A 9,178-nucleotide genomic window follows, 5' to 3' on the forward strand; every position below is an offset into this window, starting at 1 on the left:
TCTGTCCCTTTTAAGTAAATAATTTATTTCATTTAGATGACTAAAATTTGTACGAAACCATCCTTTAAGCGCAACAAATGTAAAATGAGTATGTACTAAACTGCATTATTATAATTGAATACAAAAAAAGAGACCATCCACATTGAGCTGGTTACGCCACTGATTTCAACTTACTTTTCACACAAACTGATACTCAGTATTAAAAATATACTGTAGTAGCCAGATTTAAATAATTACACATATTCTTTCTAGTATTATTTATTGTGTACTTAAATCAAAATAACTTCTACTTAAATTTAATCTTAAACAAATTAAATGCGTAGTATGGCTACCAACAGAAAAAACACACATTCATACATAACACTAAAAATAGTGTTAATATTTTGTTGGCTACCCTTGGTTCATCTCTATAAACGGCGGGGCATAGATTCAACGAGATGCAGCAACTGTCATTTGAAATTAAATTCACGACTCTTCAATTGCCAGTAACCAGAATTTATCTAAATTTGATTATTTTTGGTGTTTTAATCGAGATTTCATTCATGTTGTTCCATATGTTTTCAATTGGAGTTATATCCGGATATTGAGTTAGTTATTAAGAACTTCAACTTGATTTTCTTTTAAACAGTTTTGAATAACTTGCACTCATGATTACAATCATTATCATACATAAAACTATATAATCTCTCATAATTTCTCTATATATGAAACGGCGCAGTTCATCAATAATTTTTTGTAATGGTCCTTTACCATGTCAAGAAAAGGAACCCCATATCATAATGTTTTCTCTACAGTGGTTCATAGTTTCTTTAGTCGCATGTAGGGTGTACATTTTTATTTGGAGGACAATGAATGTATTGTTTACAAAGTATTCTAGGCCAATATTCTCGAGGATAATTATTTTTGTGCAAATTTTAGTCTTTTTCGAATATTCTTTTTTGATACCAATGGTTTCTTTACTGAAATACATCCTTGCAAGTTTTGTTCATTCAGTTGACGTCTCATTGTTTTACCAGACACACTGATATTGTATGACTCAATTAATTAAGTTCGTATTTGTCTAGAAGACAAGAAAGGATTTCGTTTATTGATTCTTTCACTTTGTGTGTCTATAAAAGGAGTTGTTTTTTTATTAGGACATTTTCTTATTGTATTTTTAATTGAGTTTATATTTGTTGATAACATTGTAAAACATATTTGATAGTATCATAAGGTTTATTTATGTTAGCAATATTTCATGTTAATTATTATATCCCTCTCCTCTGGAGTGCAATGCTTCTTTCTTCCTACTGAATATGAGTTATTCAATGAAATAATATAAATCCTTCTATAAATAAATTCTTATTATTAAGAGTATTGTTAAACAGCGCTATGAAACGTAAATATATGTGGCAAACCAAATAAGACTCATATGTACGTTGAAATTTTTGAATTATTTCAATTTTCATGAAATTTTGATTTTAAATGTATAATAATATGTGGTTGAAAATAGTGTAACCATAATAATGTTAAAATGTATATTTTTGTTCTTCTAATATTGAAAAATAACTGTTTCCTCTTTATTTAAAGTTCTACACACTAGCTTCTATTTCGAAAGACTGTGATGAGTCTTTCGGTAACATAAGGAAGACAGAAAACTGATTGGCATATAATTTTACGGAAATTTCTTGCCCTTACCGGTCTCGTAAATCATAATAACAACTGCTTTCTTCCACTATTCTTTTTTTTCATTAATATTAAACAAGAAGGATATGCCTGAAAATTTCTTATTGCATCTGCAATCATCTAAATTTCATTTGATTTTGTTACTTCTTATGCATCAAATTGAATTTATTTATATTCATTACTGAGTCTCCGTCCCTTCTTCATCCATGACTGTAACTGGCAGAAAAATCTGTATTATTTAATTCTGCCTTATCTGATTTCTAAATCTTCGCAGCTTACGATTTCCTCTAATTAAATCTATAAGTCACTGTGAAGTATAATTGTTTTCTCCTAGTTAATGAAACCGTACTGCACTTATGGTAATCCAATGAATAGTTTTGAAACAACGACATCTAAATCTTCACACGACGAAATTTAGACAACATTTGGTAGATAATTATTTACTAAGCATACTAAATCCAATCTGTCTTCATCTTGGCTCATACACGAAATCTCTCACCAGTGCCTAAATTGAGTTTTACTGGATTGTGATCTGATGTACCATTTATCTAACGATCAAAAAATATTTTATGAGTAAGCTTAGCTAAATGCTATCTAAAAGGACAATATGAAATTAAAATTTTAAATAAGTAAATACAGAAGTACAGAAATTTATTTTCATATTTTTCTGTCCACTCTTTCGGAAAAAGTTGCGTTTTGGCAAAAATTAAGTAAATTCTATATTAAACGCAAATGCAACATTGTACAAATTTTGAACAGTAAATTACTATCCATATAATATTAAACAGTGCCGTGAGACAATGTGAAACATATGAGGGGCTTTACAAACTCCACTAACTGATGTTTTGGAACAGGTGTGTTTTGAATTTATATGAGGGGTTAGATGTGCGGTCATTTGTATTAATTTTCTAATACCAGCTCAGTAATTGAAGAGTCTTTTTTTAAAATACTATAAATAATAAAACAGTAATTTAACTTACAATATCAGGAACTTAAAATTATAATTATAATTTTTAAATAACGTAAAAATATTATTGTAACTGACTGAGTGTAACTTATTATTATTGTTATTATTAATGTTGGGTAATGTAACTGTCTATATTAATTATTAAATTGTTGAATACAACAAATCAATATAATTTAATGGAATAAAGTAACAAAGAGCTATAAGTATCTATAATTAAATTCTAATTATAATGTTGATTCAAATTCAAACAAATTTCATCTAACTAATATAAATAATATGTTTAATTACAATGTCATACATAGTTCTCTCTATTAAAAATTGTCGTTGCAGTAAACATGTGAAATTATTAATTTTTTTACGTTTTAAATTTTATATTAAATTTTTTAAAATAGACAACTATCGAGTTTTTTTTACAATTTAGAACAGTATTGTTCCATGGAGAAGATTATCTTCAGTTAACTTCATATTACAGAATAATACCGAATTTATGTATTATAATAATAATTGAATAAAAATTATAATTAATATTTATATTAAAAAGTGTGATATAACATGATTTTAAATAAATATGTATGAAGACTAATTCAAAAACATTTTTACCAAAGTAACACGATAATAAAAATTTTATTATTATGAATAATTAAAGCAGTTATATTTTCTTAAAATATAATACTGTCGCCTTAAAGTTGACCAATTATGACCGCTTTCACGAAAAAATAAATGGTGATTTTAACATAGTAACATTTCGTCAAAATCCATTAGTGACATTTGAATAACGTACTTAAACTCGGTTAAAGTTTATACAAGATTACTTGAAATTTGATAAACTAAGTTCCAACAATAATTTCGTTTCATTATTATTCAAGTCTGATATCTTACATAACTATCGATAACTTTGTGTAATTTACTCTATTGTTGTTAACGTTACAATACAATATCATTTTGTAACAATTGCAATTATCGAAGACGCATTATATAATTTCCATAACGATGTTTTAGTTGATACGGGACAATTGTCTGATTGATTGTTTCGAGTTTATGTCACCTGCATCTCATTCAAACTTTCTACGGGATTTTTGTTTAGTGGCTTAATTAACTTTCGTGATACGAAATGTATGAACAATTCTCTGCTTTAATAACAGATAATGTTTTAAACCTTTCAGAAAACGACTTTCTATCTCTTTGAAAATCATAAACACCCATTTGATGATGTAGAAAGTATAATGTTCAGTTAGGTTTAACGTTTTAATTAAATATAAATTAAACTACATCAGTTAATTAGTAATTACGTACATGAAAAATATGCCACATCTTTAGAAAAAATATTACTAAATTAAAGGTAACTTGAACTACATTTATATATACAATTAAGGTTTTATTCTATTTCATTTAATTTTTAATATGGATATAATATCAATTATACAGTTGGACTTTGAAGTGCATTTTAAGCGACTTAAAATAAGTAATATGTGTTCCTTAATATAGGCAACCCTGTGTCTTATTTAAGAAGAAACAAATGTTCTTATTTTAGATATAAGATAAGTAAGATAATAAAAGAGAATTATTAGAAAAATATTATATTTACAATAATAATGTTAGTATTAAGTAATTTTAACTTATGAATCAACAATATTTAATAAATATTTTATGACGATGATATTAAGAATATTATATATAATAATTATTAAAAATCTAAGAAGTAAATAAAATAAAAATTGAAAGAATATTGCAATATATGTTAATTTAGGACTTGGGGTAGTTTGTATAAATTTTAACTTATAAAGATACAATATTTCGTAGAAAATATTATAACTTTTATATAATAAAGAAATATATAAAATGTGAAATAATAATTAATAATGATGAGGAATGAAAAAATTTATTGTACTTACAATTAATAAGTAAATAATAATTTTTAAAAGAATTTATTGAGATTGTTTGAGAAAGAATATTTATTGAAATTAGTAAAACTGTTCATTTTTCTATTAAATAAAAAATGAAAAAAGATTTTCAGAAAAATATTAAAAGTATTAGTTTTAAAAATCATTTGGAGAAGTATATTAAATTTTATATTATAAAAAAATATTTGGTTAGCTTGAACTATTTTTATTGAATAATTTCGATTAGAAATATTTTCTTAATAAAATAAGTATACAATAATTTTAAAAAAATGGACAGAGGTTAATAATTATTAAAAGAAGAAGAAAGTTCAATGTGAAAAAGAAAATTTCGTTAAATTAGTAAAGCTGTTCATTTTTGCCTTAACAAAAAAAACTAATATGTGATAATTTGGTTGAAACATAAATGAAACACAGAGTATTTACCCTTTAATGATATTAAGTTAATACCATAATTCATTTGATTATCATGAACACACAGTCCACTAAAATTTTCAGAACTCCCAAAACAGATCCGAGGCAAACTAAAGTAATAAAATAAAGCCGCTAATTTATTGGAAAACTTTGGGGAACATGTTTTTAACGCTGGTACCAGTTATAAACCGAAAGTTTTCCATATGGCCGGCCGAGCTAATACGGCCCTGTTATCACTGGATGGAAGTTAATTATTGAAAATCAGTTTCCGGCAAACAACTTTTGGACTTGCTAATAAAGCAACAAAACGTTGAAGGTAAAGTTTCCCTATGGTAAATAAATTATGAAAACTAAGAAAACTATGGCGCGGACAAAATTAAACTTTTCCTGTGCAACTTGTCTGAAATAATTTTGAATATTTTATTCAGTTTAACTACATCTATCAATTGCATAACAGGTAAAGTGTATTATTTCAGACAATTCCTTCAATTAATTGTGGTCACTACGAATTATATTAATTTTCCAATTTTATAATGCTGAACCAAATTAATCTGTCAGTAAAATTGGTTCAGCTGTTGAAACTAAACTAAATATTTACATTTTCAGTACAAATCCGAATAATTTGATAATAAGCAAATAATAACACTGAAATTACACACAGTGTCAACGTGTATGTTAGTGATGTAAAGTATAATTGATCTTTCGATTGCGATGATGTCGCAGTATTGTATATGGCTAAAAATACTAATAAATAAAATAAATTGCATTGGAAAATAAAATTTATTAACACACTTTAATGAGTATATATTTATTTTTACGCTTCAAACGACATATCTGATTAAATTAAATTAAAATTAAAAAAGCCAGACATCATCTAGTATATACTTTTTTTGTTATTATACAATTGTACAAAAAATACAGGAAATTGATGCTTCGATATTATATTGCCATTGTTGTACGTGGCAACAGTCGTGAAATTGAAATGATGTTTGTTATTTAACTTAATTAAAACCACTTATTATATTCGTAATATAAATATTATAAGTGTTATTATGTAATATAAATAAGAAATTATATCATTTTTGGGCTAATAATAATTACGTCATTTATCCACCGATTTCTACTATAAAGTAGTTACTTTTTTAATAATTTAATATTTTAATTTATTCGTTATCTTATCTTATATACCAATACGATTTGTCATGACAAAAATTTAATGTGTTTTTAGTTTGTGAAAATTGGTGCTCATAAAATACAAAATGAGTGAATTCTAGAACGGTTTTTGAAAATATTTGAATATTGAATAACTATATAAAAATATATTTAATATATATTTAGTTTATAACTTATAACTTTTCAATCGAATAAGTTGTCAACCTCGAATAAAAACCATGTAAAATGTTGTCATTCTAACTCAATTTTTCAAGTTGACATGTGGCTAATTGTCCAGTACTATATGGACACTCTTAACCTTTTGTCTTGTGCTACCTCATTTGAAATCTAACGTGTCACAGAAAAATATGTATACAGGAAAGTATTTATAATGATCTAACATTTAGGATAATTGCTTAAGATTTCATTAGTTCTAAGAGCCATTACATTACATACGCATGTATCAACCCGGCCACTGACTATAGACGATATATAAACTACATTTAAAGGCACCCTACGCTATACTATCCAATTTAATAGAAGGTAGAATGACTATAAGAACTAATTTTCTGTGTATCATATTTAATAAAAAGTTGTACGAAAGGTTTATAATTTTACATAATAATAATTTTCATACACTCTCGTATAAAGTTAATATTTATTAAAAAATCAATACTTAATTAAATGAATAGCAAAAATTAAATTATATTACTTATTTATTTGCTAATATCATATTTTAAAATTATTTTACTCTAATTTTTAAAATTTTATTTGTACAAATATTATATATAAATTTAGTTACTATTTTAAATCTTAAACTGATATTAAATTAATCAAGGACTTAAATCTTAAAAAATATTAGAATTACAAATTCATTCAATTCATACAAAAGTACATTTTATTTCATATGACAAAAATGAAATATTATTATTATTTATTTAATATTTTTCTTATTAAATCTATAAAAGATCAATATTTATTTTGAGTAAAATACTCTCATAAACTCATTGTTTTTTTCTAATATAAGTTAGTTCTTTTTTATTTCTACAAGGTACTTAATATAATATATTGAACACTGAAAAAGTATTATATTTATTTATTTATTTGCAGCATTAATAAATAATGAGTTAAATTAGAGAGTAAATCCTAAAAATAATTTTTATTAAAGGTGTAAAATATAAGAATTACTGGTTAAAAATAAGTTCTTATATATGGATCAATTTATAATTTTGATGCCGTTTTCTTTCGTGAAATAAAATCGATTTAAAAATTGTAATTTTGGAACTGTATGGCGCCCAACCAGCAATTTGGTTATATAATATATACAGTGTGATCTTCATAACTTTGTAATAATCAATAGTTAAAAGATATACAAGAAATAATTGTTGGATGCTACAAATTTGTTTTCTGTGTTACCTGGCAGGGAGTTTTTCAAAAAAATTAATTAAAATATTTTTGAAGTTTCTTCACTGTAGATCTTTTGAGCCAGTATACATAAAATACGGAAAATAAATAAAAAATATATTGAAGTGTTTTCATCTTAAATAGATCATGCTGAATATAACTAAAATTTTTAGTTTCATTACAAAAATTATTAATTTATTTTGACATTGTGATACTATTATAACATTATTTTTTAAATTTATTACCTTATCGAATTTTTCAATAAAAATTTATTAACAAAAACGTTGAAAACGCTACATTAAAGTAAATATGTCAAATAATTATGAAGAAAAACTTCCAAAGCATACCTTGCATACGAAATAAATAATTAAAAAACATAAGTCACTAACATTTTATATTTGTATTTTAATTAATAAATATAAAAGATGTTGATTTACAAAACACATATTTATTATTGTTTAAATTAAAGCAAATAAATATTTCATATTTTGACAATATGCGTTTTAATTTGAAACATTTAAAAAACAAAATAAAATACTTATAATATATTAAGGTTAGTTTTTTAATTTTTTAGACGTGTTTTGGCATAAAATATTTAAAATAAAAAATTTAATCGAAAATATTTTTGGAATTAACCACAATAAATGTTAATGGAAAAAATGTGTGCGAGTACGTTTAATTTAAAAATAAAATAGGGAAAAAGTTCGCAGCAGTGTTAGTAAAAATATAGCAACATATTTTAAAAATAAATGTAGTGTTTTTGAGATGAATAAGCTCTTTAAAAAGTGAACAATACAGACACTTAAACAGCTATTTTCTTTTTAATCGTCCACTTACTTTGCATAATGAAGTATGCACTCAGCCACCCTTCACATCAGTTATTAACTGGAAACACACAATCACATCCCATAACCAAGAACACCCTCAGTTGGGTACGTATCGAGCGCGTGCTACGTCGAAAAACTGGGGGAAATGCCGAACTTTTCCCCACAACTGTAGGATTCACACTGAAAGCCCGCTCGGCACATCGGACGGCCCCACGTAATTCACTTGCGCAACGCATTTTGGACCTTCTCCCTTTTACACAATTACTAGAACTCACCCCCCTCAAATATTGAGTGAGTGTTATAATTTTATTCATATTCCGTTTGTCTCTCCCGGTCCTCCGAAGGGAAGTCCGTTCGTGTGTTAAATTAAGTTGGATGCTGAATCACACGGGAAGTTTCCGTTCAGACGTGGGTTTTAATTTTGAAAACAGTTTTCCCAGATTCTAGTGACACAATTCTAAACAACAAGGTTGTTAATTGTCTACGGTTGGTGTAATAATTTTCCTTCCTTCAAAGAGCGGAAAATAACAAATTTAACCACATTATGTAAAGTAGTTTCATGTTAAGCAAGTTGAAATTAAAACTTGCGCATCCACCAAACAATGAACTTATGTATAAGTTGATAAATTTTTTGTGTACTAATTTGATTTGATTTCTTATTCAGTTAAAAAGAAAAATAATTATTATAACAAAAATATTTAAGTAATTAACTCTATCAATGTGCTAATGGCGGATAAAACTAGCGCATTCATCATTTTTAAATTTGTAAATAAAAATTAATAATGCATTATTTGATTGTTTTATGTGTAGTATAAAAAATAATTTGTTGAAAATCAAAATTTGTATTCTAA

This window comes from Aethina tumida, chromosome 1 (assembly GCF_024364675.1).
Source record: "Aethina tumida isolate Nest 87 chromosome 1, icAetTumi1.1, whole genome shotgun sequence".
Lineage (NCBI taxonomy): Eukaryota > Metazoa > Arthropoda > Insecta > Coleoptera > Nitidulidae > Aethina > Aethina tumida.